Below are 13,811 nucleotides of genomic sequence, written 5' to 3' on the forward strand. Positions count from 1 at the left end.
AAGGAATCACTAATTTGTTCTTATTTTCAAATATTTTTGGTCATTCCTTATGGACTGTTGTATCTATATTTTCCAGTATCTCTTTTATTTATTGTTCCTTTTTTTTAAAAAAAAATGTATTTTTATTAATTTCAGAAACTAAGAAAGAAGGAGAGAGAGAGATGATGAAATATCAATGATGAGAGAATCATAGATCGGCTGCCTCCTGCACACCTTCTACTGGGGATAGAGCTGTAAATACATGCATCTGCCCTGACCAGGAATCAAACCGTGTCCTCCTGGTACACAGGTCCACATCAGCCTGAGCCACACCAGCCTGGCTCTCTTCCATTTTTGAACATATACAAACCATTTTTCATATTTAGTGTCTGGTAAATCTGCTCTCTTCAAGTGTTTGTGTATCTCTTTATGAAGTCCCCTGTTACTGTTTATCTATGATTTTTTAATGCAAATTGTTGTTGTTTTAACTGGGAATTGCAGTTTTCTATAAAAAATGTATCCATAGGAAATTTTTGAGGACTGTGAAGAAGTGGAGATTCTGCATAGAAAACTAAAGATTTACCATTACCATTCTTCTAGAAACACTACCAAACTGCTAGCATTTTAAATTGTACTTTTTTTGCCTGAGATCTTTTAGACCAGGTGGCATGAAGTTGAACAAAAACCCTGCGTGTAAGGTAGCTTATAGTTCAAAATTTCAGAAGTAATTTATTTCCCCATATGCAGTTCCCAGGTGGGGACATTTTCTTGTCATGTCTTTCTATAATTCTGTTGAATTTCTCATTCACTTTTTCTCAAAAATGTATTCCATTGAAAGTCTCAGCTTTGTGTGTAATATACACCTTATTTGGGGAAAACATTAAAAATATTCTCCTCTCAGTTCTTCAAGTGACTAGGAAATCTGTAACTCAAGATCTCAAACATGAAAGTATACTGAGAACTTGCTTACCCCAGGAGTTTCTGTAACTTTGTATTGGTGTCCTTTGGATCCTTGCTGCCAGGTACAAAATGTATTATTGTACATACATATATATGATACATATTTTATCCTACATATATTTATACATAAATTATATCTATATTTTGTATCCAATAGTTTGTTTGTAGTTATTTATTTTGGAATTTTCCTCCAGTTATGTAATCTTTAGCCCTACAATTTGAAAGAGGAGTCATTTTTATTTGTTTCATGATTTATCAGATAGGTACAAGTATTATTCTATATAATAAAGAGGTAATATGCAAATTGACCATCACACCCTCACACAAGCTGGCTGCCCCCATGTGGTCACAAGTTGGTTGTGCCCATGTCATCACAAGATGGCCACCACAAGATGACTGGCAGGGGAGGACAGTTTTGGGTGATTAGGCCAGCAGGGGAGGGCAGTTGGGAGCAAGCAGGCCAGCTGTAGAGGGTGGTTGGGGGAGATAGGCTGTCAGGGGAGCAGTTAGGCGTTAATAAGGCTAGCAGGTGAGTGGTTAGGGTGTGATCATGCTGGCAGGCATAAGCAGTTAAGGGCAATCAGGCAGGCAGGCAAGCAGTTGGGAGCCACCAGTCCTGGATGGTGAGAAGGATGTCTAACTTCCAGTTTAGACCATAAAAGTTTTAACCTAGCCCTGGCCAGGAGGCTTGGTTCATTGGAGAGTCCTCCTGTGCACCAAAAGGTTGCAAGTTCGATTCCTGGTAGGGCACATACCTAGGTTGCTGGTTCAATATTGGTCGAGGCATACAGAAGACAACTGAATGATGTTTCTCTCACATCAATGTTTCTCTCTCTCCTCATTACTCTCTTTCTCTAAAATCAGTAAAAATCTACCATTGGGTGAGGATTAAGAAAACATTAATTATTGAGATTAAGTAAATTGTGGACTATTCTGTAGCTGTTATAGATTTGAGATATGCAGTATTAATGCCTTAAACTATCAATTCCCATTGTTTGGATAAATAAACTCCCTGAATAAATATTTTAACTTCTAGCATTAAAGAAGAAAGCTTTTCCCTTATCATGAGATAAGCAGGAGTAGTTTAACCCCTGCTTTTTAGTAGTAAATACATAAGGTTAAAGGTTTCTGTTAAAACATAGTTTTATGTTTTAACTACTAAAAAGCAGCATTAAATTGAATTAAATGACTAGTTTGGGTTTTTGGCAAGTTATTGTATTTCAAGTCATAACAGAAAACCTGCTGGAAGCTAGATATTTGAAATTGGTTTTTCAAAAGTGTAAATACTAGTAGTGAAAGTTATTACATTGAAAGTTGGCAGTAAATCAGAATAATAAAAAAGTATTATTGGTCCTCCAGCTGATCAAAATTCACACAAAAGAATAGATTCATATATATAGACATTTCTATTACAATGCTTTTTAATGATGTACTTGTTTCAAAGTATTCCATACTATTTTTATGCTACAAATTCAATTCAAATAATATTTTTAAAAAAGCTCTTTTAATTTAGATATTTTACACAAAACATCACAGCCTGGAACTCTAGCTTTATCTCAGTTTTTAACACCTTTCAAAGTCATGTTTTCTTTATTATTAATATAATTCATTGTATATTTGCTATGCCTAGTAAAATTTAAAGTATACAATTGACACATTGTAAAGATCAAATTTCAGCTGTTATTTTATTTGTTATATATAACTTCATAAAGGGGAAAATTATGATTCCAATGAAGATATAAATATACATGTACCAAAAATATTATTCAACTTACTAAATAATGAGGGTTCCAGCAACATGCTGAAATTAGTCCAAGGAATATTTTAGAAGCTAGTTGTTTATAGCCTATGCTAAAGGCCCACTGAGTAAAAATTTGTGCACTTGTTGGGGGGTCCCTCAAACTGGCCTGTGCTCTGTCAGAATCCAGGACCCCTCGGGTGGATTAGCGCTAACTGATGGCTTAGGCCCTCTCCCTGGCTTAGTGGGGAGCGGGCCTAAGCCATCAGTTGGACAGCCTTAATCCTACTGCAGAGGCAGGAGAGGCTTCCATCACTGCCACTGCACTGGCCAGCCATGAGCCTGCCTCTAGATGAGCAGCACAATCCCTGTGGAAGTTCACTGACCACCAGGGGCAGCTCCTGCATTGAACGTCTATCCTAGGGGTGTCGAACTCAATCAGAGAAGGGGCCAAAATCTAAAATCCAGCCTAAATCACGGGCCGAATGGTTTACTGAACAGTCATAAACTGACAATGTCATAAACTGACAGCGGAGTGCAGTGATGACAGCGCGGTGCGGGCCACATTGCAAGGCCTGGCGGGCTGGATTTGGCCCGCGGGCCTTGTGTTTGACACATGTGGTCTATCCCCTGGTGGTCAGTGCACATCATAGCAACCGCTCATTCCTGGTCTGTCTGCAATTAGGTTCAATTTGGATATTATCCTTTTATTTATAAGATTACAGGCCTGGTGCATGGATTCATGCATCAGTGGTGTCCCTTGGATTGGCCTGTGGGACTTGGCTGAAACCAGCTCTCTGACATCCCCCAAGGGGTACTGGATTGTGAGAGGATGCAGACCAGTCTGAGGCATCCCACCAATGCATGATCGGGGCCTGGGAGGGACATGGGAGGTAGGTCAGCTGGGGAGTGATGACAGGAGGGCTTCAGGGTGTGTCTCACTTTAGTCCCCATTGGCCAGACCCCAGCAGCAAGTTAACCTACTGGTTGGAGCATCTGCCTCCTGCTAGTCAGTGAAAGTCATAGCCAGTGGTTGAGCGACCTTAGCATATTGCATATCATTAACATATTCAACCAGCCACTTAGCATATTAGCCTTTCATTATATAGGATTACAAGATTTTTGGGGTTAGTTACTAAGGCATTAGTGTCCAACAGGAACAAAAGAAATAATCTTTAAATATCTGTTTCACTAGATAGGAATAATTTTCTTCTTTATCAAAAAACAAAAAAACACTTTTATCTTTCCACTGCTACTATATATACAAATTCCCCACAATAGTAAACCCAGCATTGATGGAAAAACATTTCAGTAACATCTCTTGCCTATATTTTACATTTTTAAACTTTATAAATCACATTTTTATTGTTTTCTATAGTGTTCACATATACAGTAAAATGTATACTTTGAAAACATTTTATAGATTTATGTGTAATTTATGTTTAACACATTGCACGCATTTAAAGTGTACCATCAGATGAATTTTGATGAATGAGATAAAGAATGTGTTTGTCATCCCCAAAGCTTCCTACTTCCCTTTTGTAATCTCTTTTCATTCATGTCTCCCAGGTGTAAGCCCTGAAATCTTTCTATATCTATATCTATATCTATATCTATATCTATATCTATATCTATATCGATAGATATATAGATGTATAGATATCTATATCTATCTATCTATTTATAGAGAGAGAGATACATAGATATAGATATATATATAGATATCTATATATATATATAGAGAGAGAGAGAGAAAGAGGGGGGGGGCCTGGTGCATGAAATTCAGGCGGGGGGCAGGGGGTGTCACTCAGCCCAGCCTGGACCCTCTCCAATCTGGGACTCCACTGGGATTGGGCCTAAACGGGCAGTGATCTCTCTCACAATCCAGGTCTGCTGGATCCCAACTGCTCATTTGCCTCCCTTCCTGATTGCCCCTAACCGTTTCTGCCTGCCAGCCTGATCACCCCCTAACCACTCCCATGCCAGCCTGATTGATGCCTAACTGCTCCCCTGCCAGCCTGTTTGCCCCCAACTTTCCTCTTCTGCTGGCCTGGTCACCCCTAATTGCCCCCTCCTGAAGGCTTGATTGCCCCCAACTGCCCTCCCTTGCAGGCCTGGTGCCTCCCAACTGCCCTCTCCTGCTGGCCATCTTGTGGTGACCATCTTGTGTCCACATGGGGGCAGCCATCTTTGACCACATGGGTCAGCCAACTTGCATGTTGGAGTGATGGTCAATCTGCATATTACTCTCTTATTAGATAGGATAGAGGCTTGGTGCATGGGTGGAGGCCAGCTGGTTTGCCCTGAAGGGTGTCTTGTATCAGGGTGGGGGTTCCCTTGGGGTGTGGGACAGCCTGGGCAAGGGGCCTGTGATGGTTTGCAGGCTGGCCATGCCCCCCAGTGACCCAAGTGGAGGCCCTGGTATCTGGAATTTATTTACTATCTACAATTGAAACTTTATAGCCTGGAGCAGAGCCAAGCCCCCTGCTCACTCTGTGGCCATTAGCCATTTCTGTTGGGGTTCCTGTATCTTCTATAATTGAAACTTTGTAGCCTTGAGTGGAGGCCTAGGCCGGCCAGGGTGTGTGGAAAGCTTGGCTTCCTCCATTGCCTGGGAAACCCAAGCCTCTCAACCAATCTCTGTGGCTGCAGCCATCTTGGTTGGGGTTAATTTGCATACTCATTCTGATTGGCTGGTGGGCATGGCTGGTGTGGCTTGAGCAGAGTGATGGTTAATTTGCATATTACTCTTTTATTATGTAGGAATATATATATATTTCTATCTCTATCTCCTCTATCTCTACCTATCTAATCTTTATTGAATCTATCAATATCACCTATATCTATCTATGTATGAAATTAATTCAGCATCATTTGTTCAAAATCTTATCCTACGCTATGAAATGTCTTTGAATCTTTGATCAAATGTATTTATTTCTGGTGTCTTAATGCTGTTTCTTTAGTCTGTCTAACTTTACACTGTTACTATACTATCTTAATCATTGTACCTTTATAATAAGTCTCAAAACCAGGTGGTGTTAGGTTTCTAAATTTGATCTCCTTCAAAGTAATTTCACATATTAGGGTCTTTGCATTTCTACATATTTAGATTTTAGAATTAGCTTGTCTACTTCTAAAAAAGAAAAAACAGCCAGAATTTTCACTGGCATTGCTATAGATTAGAAATATTGAGTTTTATAACCTGTGAACTCCATTTCTTAAAAAATATTTATAATTAATTACTCTCAGTAATATTTTGTAGTAATATAGTGTGCAGTTGTTTTTTTATCTGAGATTTATTACTAATTACTATACATGTTGATACTATTATAAATGTCGTTGTTTTAATTCTTTTTTTCTCTTAATCTTTAATGCCTGGTAGGTTTATTTATTTTATTTTATAAAATATATTTTATTGATTTTTTACAGAGAGGAAGAGAGAGGGATAGAGAGTTAGAAACATCGATGAGAGAGAATCATGAATCAGCTGCCTCTTGCACACCCCCTACTGGGGATGTGCCTGCAACCAAGGTACAGAATCAAACGTGGGTCCCTTCAGTCCATAGGCGGATGCTCTACCCACTGAACCAAACTGGTTTTGGCAATGTCTGGTAGTTTTAAATGGCAATTTAATTGGATGATATAATTGAATCTCAAAATCAAGTATATATGTATATATTTTTCCAATTTGGAAGATTTCTATCATATGGTCATTTATAATTGCTCTTAATACCACTTACCTTGGTCTCAAGGTCAGTATATCCAAATGTAAGTCATGCTTCAATTTATCTGACAACATAACAACCCTCTCAAAGTGCACATACTTTTTAAAAAGTATAATAACAAAATTATATAACAGTTCACAGGCAGATGGATGACTACATATGAAAATTATGCATTGATGGAACCACTTTTTAATTTTCTGTTGTTATTCTCAACCCCTCCTCTTCTTAAAATTATCTGATATTGATTATGTTTATTCAATTCCTCCTCCTTTTTTCTATATCCTACTTCTGATATTTTACTAATGTTATGCCCTTTTTATTTTAAGATACTTTCAAAATATTGTGTATTTTACTTTGTTTAAACATGCAAACACATATCCAAAAGTAGAAAAACAGGGACACCAACAATATTTGTACACGTGTTCATAGCACCATTATTCATTATAGCAATCCAACGTCTCTTGGTAGATGAATGAATAAACAAACATGGTATATACATGAAATAGAATATTATTCAGCCACAAAAAGAAAGAAAAAATTAACATAATCTACAATGTAAATGACCCTTTAAGGCATTGTAATAACTGAAATAAACCAATCATAAAAGAACAAATATTGTACTATTCCACTTACATGAGTTACTTAGAGAAGTCAAATTTATAGACAAAAAGTAGATGGTGATAGATAAGTAGGAAGTGGGGAAGGGAAGATTGGAAGTTCATGTTTAACAGTCAACAGAGTTTCAGGTGCAGAAGAAAGAAAGCTTTGAAAATGGATGATGGTGATCGTTGCATAACCATGTTAAATGTACTTAATGCCACACAGCTGTATACTTGAAAATGGCTTAAAAAGTAATTTTTATGTTGTGCATATTTCACCAAAATTAAAAGAATGCAAACTGAGCATAAATATATAATAGAGTCAAACTTCCTTTCTTGAAAGTCTCCCATCTTGAATAATTCACTTCTCAACCTACAAGTCTTTCATGCCAATATCTGTATAAACAGTCACAAGTCACTCAGGCCACAAAAGAAGAGAATGTGCCAGTATGAGTCAGTTTATTACTATAAACATCCCAGAATATTGTGCTGTGAATATTTTCATGTTTGTTTATTTTTTGGGTTTTTTTTTTTTTTGCTTTTGTTACTACTTATTATTATTATTAAATTTTCATCTTTACTCTACATTTCATTTCTTTTTTGTTAAATTTTGATTTATATTTCATGTAATATTTAAAGAGTTTATTTATAGGTTAAACAGTACATTAGACATACATTGTATATAATCAATGTTAAAACAAGGAATCATTTGGGGTTCTGGAACAGATTAATTCAATTTACCTTATTTCTAATGGGAAAAATGCTTTGGTTTTCTAACAGCCTTCCCGAACAAGTTAAGTTTGAGAAATGAGGTTCCACTAGTATATTTTTTGTTTGATGGTGATATTCTACATATTTACATATTTGGAATTCCAAAAGCTCCCATTTTAGATAAGTTAGTCCAAATCCACACCTCTATTCCTCAAAGAAAAGTAAACTACAAATAGTCCTCATTTACAACAAGATTTTTTAGGAAAAGAATTATAAAACTCACCAATATTGTTTATCATGGTCACTGTATTCTTATTTCTAGTTATAAAAGTATAAAAAAGGACCTTAACTAGTCTAAAAATGCATTGTCATATAGCCCATATAAGTAAAACATTAAAGAAATGAAACAGCCGAAACAGGTTTGGCTCAGTGATAGAGCGTTGGTCTGCGGACTGAAAGGTCCCAGGTTCGATTCCGGTCAAGGGCATGTACATTGGTTGCAGGCACATCCCCAGTAGCGGGTGTGCAATAAGGCAGCTGGTAGACGTTTCTAGCTCTCTCTCCCTCTCCCTTCCTCTCTGTAAAAAATCAATAAAATATATTTTTTTAAAATGAAACAAAAAAACAATAGAATGAAATTCAACTAATTCTGACCTGATTTTCTTACCTATTAGCATTTTTAATAGTAATTCAGTGCTTCAAAAAGAAATAATCTGACCTTCTTCTTACATTTATATTTAACTAGAGGCCCGGTGCATGAAATCTTGCATGGGTGGGGTCTAGCCAGCCCGCCCCAATTGGGATAGAGGGGGTGGATCAGAGGCTGGGTCAGCTGGAGGGAGGGGCAGCAGGAGGTTGGCCAGTTGGCCCCACCCTCGATTGGGCCAGTTGGCTGGGCAGTGAGTGTCATAGTGACGTGTTGTTCTGGTCTTTCTGGTTGCTTGGCTTTTATATATATAGATAAGATGCTATACAAACATGAGTTAAGTGCAGAATTTTACAAGATCAAGGAGCTTCTTATGAGGCCATTTCTTTTTAAGTTCTTCCTAAAGTACCCAAAAGGCAGCTGGCTCCCCATAAATAATATTGTTTAGCTTTATAGGATTTGAAAAAAAAATGTGCTGGGCATGAAATGTTAGTTACAGTATTAACTAAATAAATTAAACATGGAATAAAGCTTTGCCTTTTATTTTAAAGTATAAAACAAAATTTACAAGATCTTAATTTTTTTTTTCAGTGAAACATTCCTATAAAATTGCCCTAACCGGTTTGGCTCAGTGGATAGAGTGTTGGCCTGCGGACTCAGGGGTCCCAGGTTCAATTCCAGTCAAGGGCATGTACCTTGGTTGTGAGCATATACCCAGTAGGGAGTGTACAGGAGGCAGCTGATAAATGTCTCTCTTTCATTGATGTTTCTGACTCTCTATCCCTCTACTTTCCTCTCTGTAAAAAATCAATAAAATATATTTTTAAAATAAATAAATAAAATAAAATACTCTTTGGGGGTGGGTGGTGGGGAGTGGCTAAACTCTGTAGGACCTTAAGCATATTTCTCAAAGCTTTAACTTTCACAGCTTGTCTTTTGATGGATTTCTTTGTGGTTAAGCTTCCAATACTCCCAGATGTATAGGTGGCTCCAATTCCTGACAGCATGGCAGGGATTCTCTGTGCATTCTTTCCCTCATAGCCCCTGTATCTCCCTATATCAAAGCCTAAGTGACCATTATGATCAGACAACTGTAGATATGATGTTCACTGACCACCAGGGGGCAGACGCTCAATGCAGGAGCTGCACCCTGGTGGTCAGTGCGCACTCCCACAGGCAACCTCCCGCACCAGCCAACCTCCTATAATCCCTCTCCCCGCCTGACCGGCCCCCATCCACCCAAATAGGGACTGGGAGATGGCCCTGATTGGCCCCAATTGCCAGTCAGGCCAAGGGACCCCACCCATGCAAGAATTCATGCACCAAGCCTCTAGTATAGGTATAAAAGCTCTATAAACTGTAGTGAGCTATTCTAGCCCCAAATCACAAAAGCAAAATATTTCATTTTAGGTGAGGCAGTTTATTTTGTTGTAGGTAGAGAAATGTACCATCCTCTTGTTTTTGTAACAAAACGTCAGAATTATTTTCTGTCCATCTGATTAAAATTAGAGATATTATTTGGCACTTGTATCTTCAACTTAAATTTAGGACCATGGATAAGAAACAGCTTTCTGGAGTGTTTGAGTTGACTTGAAATACCAATATGTCATCCTAAATAAGGCATATAAGTTGAAGAAAATGTAATTCCATATTAACCATAACCTCAGAGTTGTATTGAACTTGAGCCTAGCAACTCAGAGGCTTCCTGACACCTATAATGTCTTGGTAAGCACATTTGGTAAGCATTGGTTTTCCAGTCAGCATGTGTTCAGTTGAGTGTGAATTTCAGAATTCCAGTTTTCCCTATTTTATGTAGGTGAATTTATCAATATCTCTAAAACTCAATATTATATGTAAAAGAGAAATAATAATTGTACTCAGTCAGCTTTTGTAATGTGATTTTATATATAATGATATAGTATATATATACTAGATTCCTGGTACATGAAATTCATGCACAGAGGGAGTGGTCTCTCAGCTCAGCCTGCACCCTCTCTAATTTGGGTCTCCTTAGGGGATGTCCGATGTCTGGCAGTTGGTCAGTTGGACAACCTGGGACTGCTGGCTTCTAACCACTCACCTGCCTGCTGGCCTGATCATCCTAACTGCTCTCCCCTGCCAAACTGATACCTCTAAACTGCTCTCCACTGCTGGCCTGATTGCCCTAACTGCTCTCCCATGCTGGCCGGATCACCCCTAACTGCCTCTGTCTTGGCCCTGCCACCATGGCTTTGTCCAGAAGGACATCTGGAAGGTTGTCTGGAAGACGTCCAGTCTAATTAGCTTATTATCCTTTTATTAGTATCCTTTTATTAGTACACACACACACACACACACACACACACACTGCATATGCATATTGAGTGGCCAGATTATTATGATCTCTGAATGCATAATAATCTGGCCACTCAGTAAATATACACATTAGAGGCCTGGTGCATAAATTCATGCATGGGTGGGGTCTAGCAAGCCTGGCCTACCTGCTGGTTGAACTCCTGGTCGAGGGGACAATTTGCATATTAGCCTTTTATTATATAGGTTATACACTGAGTGACCAGATTATTATGCGTTCAGAGATCATAATAATCTGGCCACTCAGTGCATATATATTTATAGTGTTTAGCATATAGTAACTTCTCAATAAATATTTACCACTTTTTAAAATAAGCAGGAAAATTGGGCTATTAAGTAGAGGTTCTGTTCTCTTCATGCTAGGCTAGGGCACACACAAAGGACATGCATGACATTTAATTGTCTCTAGAAGGAAATATTTTCAAGTTAGGGCATTATTATACTCAGACTGGAAAATATTTTATACTTAGATTGAAAATAATTTATACATGAGTGTTTCAATATCATAATTCATAAATGAACATGAACAGAAAAAGAAAAGGTAATGAAATAAGGCCTTATTGTGCCATAGAAAACATTTATTAGAAATATTTCAGCTCAACTGTGATTTAAAAGGAATGGAGTTCTAAGAAATAATCTCAAGGCAGGATTGATGAGTGTATAAGGGAAATATAGAGTCTACCATTGTTCAAAAGATACCAAGCAGACAACGTAACTTTAAATGCAATGTTATGAAGTCGGGGGAGGAGGATCATGAGTGAGGAAGATCAGGTATATAATTATTATAATACTCTAGGTATCAGATGATACATTTTGAGTGGTGCCTCGCATAAAGAACGCCTCGCACAGCGAACGCTGCACACAACGAACTTCATTTCATGATTCATACAACGAACTTCGTTTCACACAAGGAAGTCGCCCGAGCTTCCACGACTGCTTCGCCCGAGCTTCCACGATCGCTGCCGATGTATTGCATCCTTCCGCGCAGGCACTGCAGGCAGTCGTTAGTCACTGCGCTTAACTTAAGCACGTATCGCGGCAATCGTTCTTCATTACGAATTAAATCACGCACGTATCACGGCAGTCGTCCTTTTAAGTTAAACTCAATACACTGTATCCGGATTCAGCTGAAGCAAACAGGATCAACGATCTTTACTCCGATACTCTTGTCCGTTATTTCCGGCAGATGTTGGAGAAAAGAGAAAAACAAACGACTTTGGACAGGTTTTTCATGAAACCATCGGCCAAAAAGCAGAAAATGGATGAAGATGTGCAAGATTCGGTAGACTCTACTTAGTCTGTCTTAAAATTTAAAAAAATGTGTGTTTTTTTTAAAAAAAATTATGTTTTTAGATGTATCTAAATAAAAATAATAACAAAAAATTTATCTTTTTTTATGTCATCTTAGCATATTTTATGCTACAGAACAAATTATTTTTTTTAACATGTATTGTTATGGGAAACACGTTTCACATAACGAACTTTTCGCATAACAAACTTGCTCCTGGAACGAATTGAGTTCGTTGTGTGAGGCACCACTGTATTTTGTTGAAAGGGGATAATAGCTTTAAGAGCAATTTTTTTCTTAAGAATAGACAGGATTTTACTGCCACATGGTGCTAAGAAGGCTAATATCCCAAACATATTTGCATTTTTATTTTCAATCAAAACACTTTATTCACATAACTGATGACTACCTGCACTTGATTTAATGTTAAAATGCCAGCCTGGAACTTAAAGAAAAAACTTAATGTCAGAGTGGAAAGAGGCTTAAATTGAAAATAATCATTCAATTCAACTCATCATTATTTAAATAAGAAAAATGAAGACATAAAATATGCATTTACATGAACATTGTTTCTCTCTTAGGAATTAAAAAATATAAGTTCTTGAACTGACCAGTGGCTCAGTTGGTTGGAGTGTCGTCCCATACACCAAAAGGTTGTGGGTTAGATCCTGGTCGGAGCAAGTACATGAGGCAACTGATCAATGTTTTTCTCTCACATGGATCTCTTAATATAAAAGTCTAATATGCAAATTATCCACTCAACTGGGAGTTCATCCAGGACTTCAATCGGGAGGCTGGGAGTCCAACCACTTGCTATGACAGGCACTGACCATCAAGGTGTGGTGCAGGACATGGTGAGCGTCAGCAACACGGTACTGGAAGCAGGCAGCAGTGGAGGCACTGCCAGCCTTGATGGGGCCCGATGAGAGTGGGACCACGGAGGGATAATGGAGCAGGTGAGCGAGCAGTGCAGGCCAAGGTGTGTGTGAATGGGGGCCCCAATCATTCAGCCGGTCACCCCACAGATTGGCCTTAATCGCTTGCCAGGCCTAGGGACCCTACCCATGCAGAATCTCATGCACCAGGCCTCTAGTGATTAATAAAGAATGTTTTGACATGGTTTGATTAAAAATGCTATATGTCCCTAAGATGGTTTTATGAAAAGGATACTAAGTTATCTCAACCAATTTGGATTGTAAGTTTATTTTACTTGGAGTAAGAAACCAACTAAGAGAAAGGAAGAGTAGTGATCAATGGCCAGGTTTACAAGTTGAAAAATAGCAACAGATGTGTTGCAACTGATATATTGGGAAGTCCAATCATAAAGGTGTAAAACATTATGTACAATATCTTGGTTTGAAGATATTTCAGAGGAAAATAAGAGTCTTGGCTTTCATAAGAAATGTATGCTTAATAGGTACTTCTACTCATCAAGTTTTATCATGGAACCATTTCTTTTTGCTGGCCTTATAAAGCCTGTAGAGTATTATCAGTAAATAAGAGCGATTTCATTATGACTCTATAAGATTCCATGTGCTTCTATTTGGGAAAATTACTCGCAGGCTCCACTTCTTTTTTAAAAATACAATATATGAATATTTTTTACTTCAGAGGTCTAGTTTAACAGGGCTATTATACCTATACGCAGGATAAATACTGGGACATTTATGATGGTAGTATGAATACATTTTTTTTTAGAAAAGGTTACATTAATAAAGACATGTAAGATATTTGGAGCAAATTTGTAAGATAAACAAAGTCTGTTTCCTTTAAATAAGTGCATGGGATAGAAGATTTCTTGAAACAGACTCCC

Source organism: Pipistrellus hanaki (assembly GCF_964339955.1).
Source record: "Pipistrellus hanaki genome assembly, chromosome: 11".
Taxonomy (NCBI): Eukaryota; Metazoa; Chordata; class Mammalia; order Chiroptera; family Vespertilionidae; genus Pipistrellus; species Pipistrellus hanaki.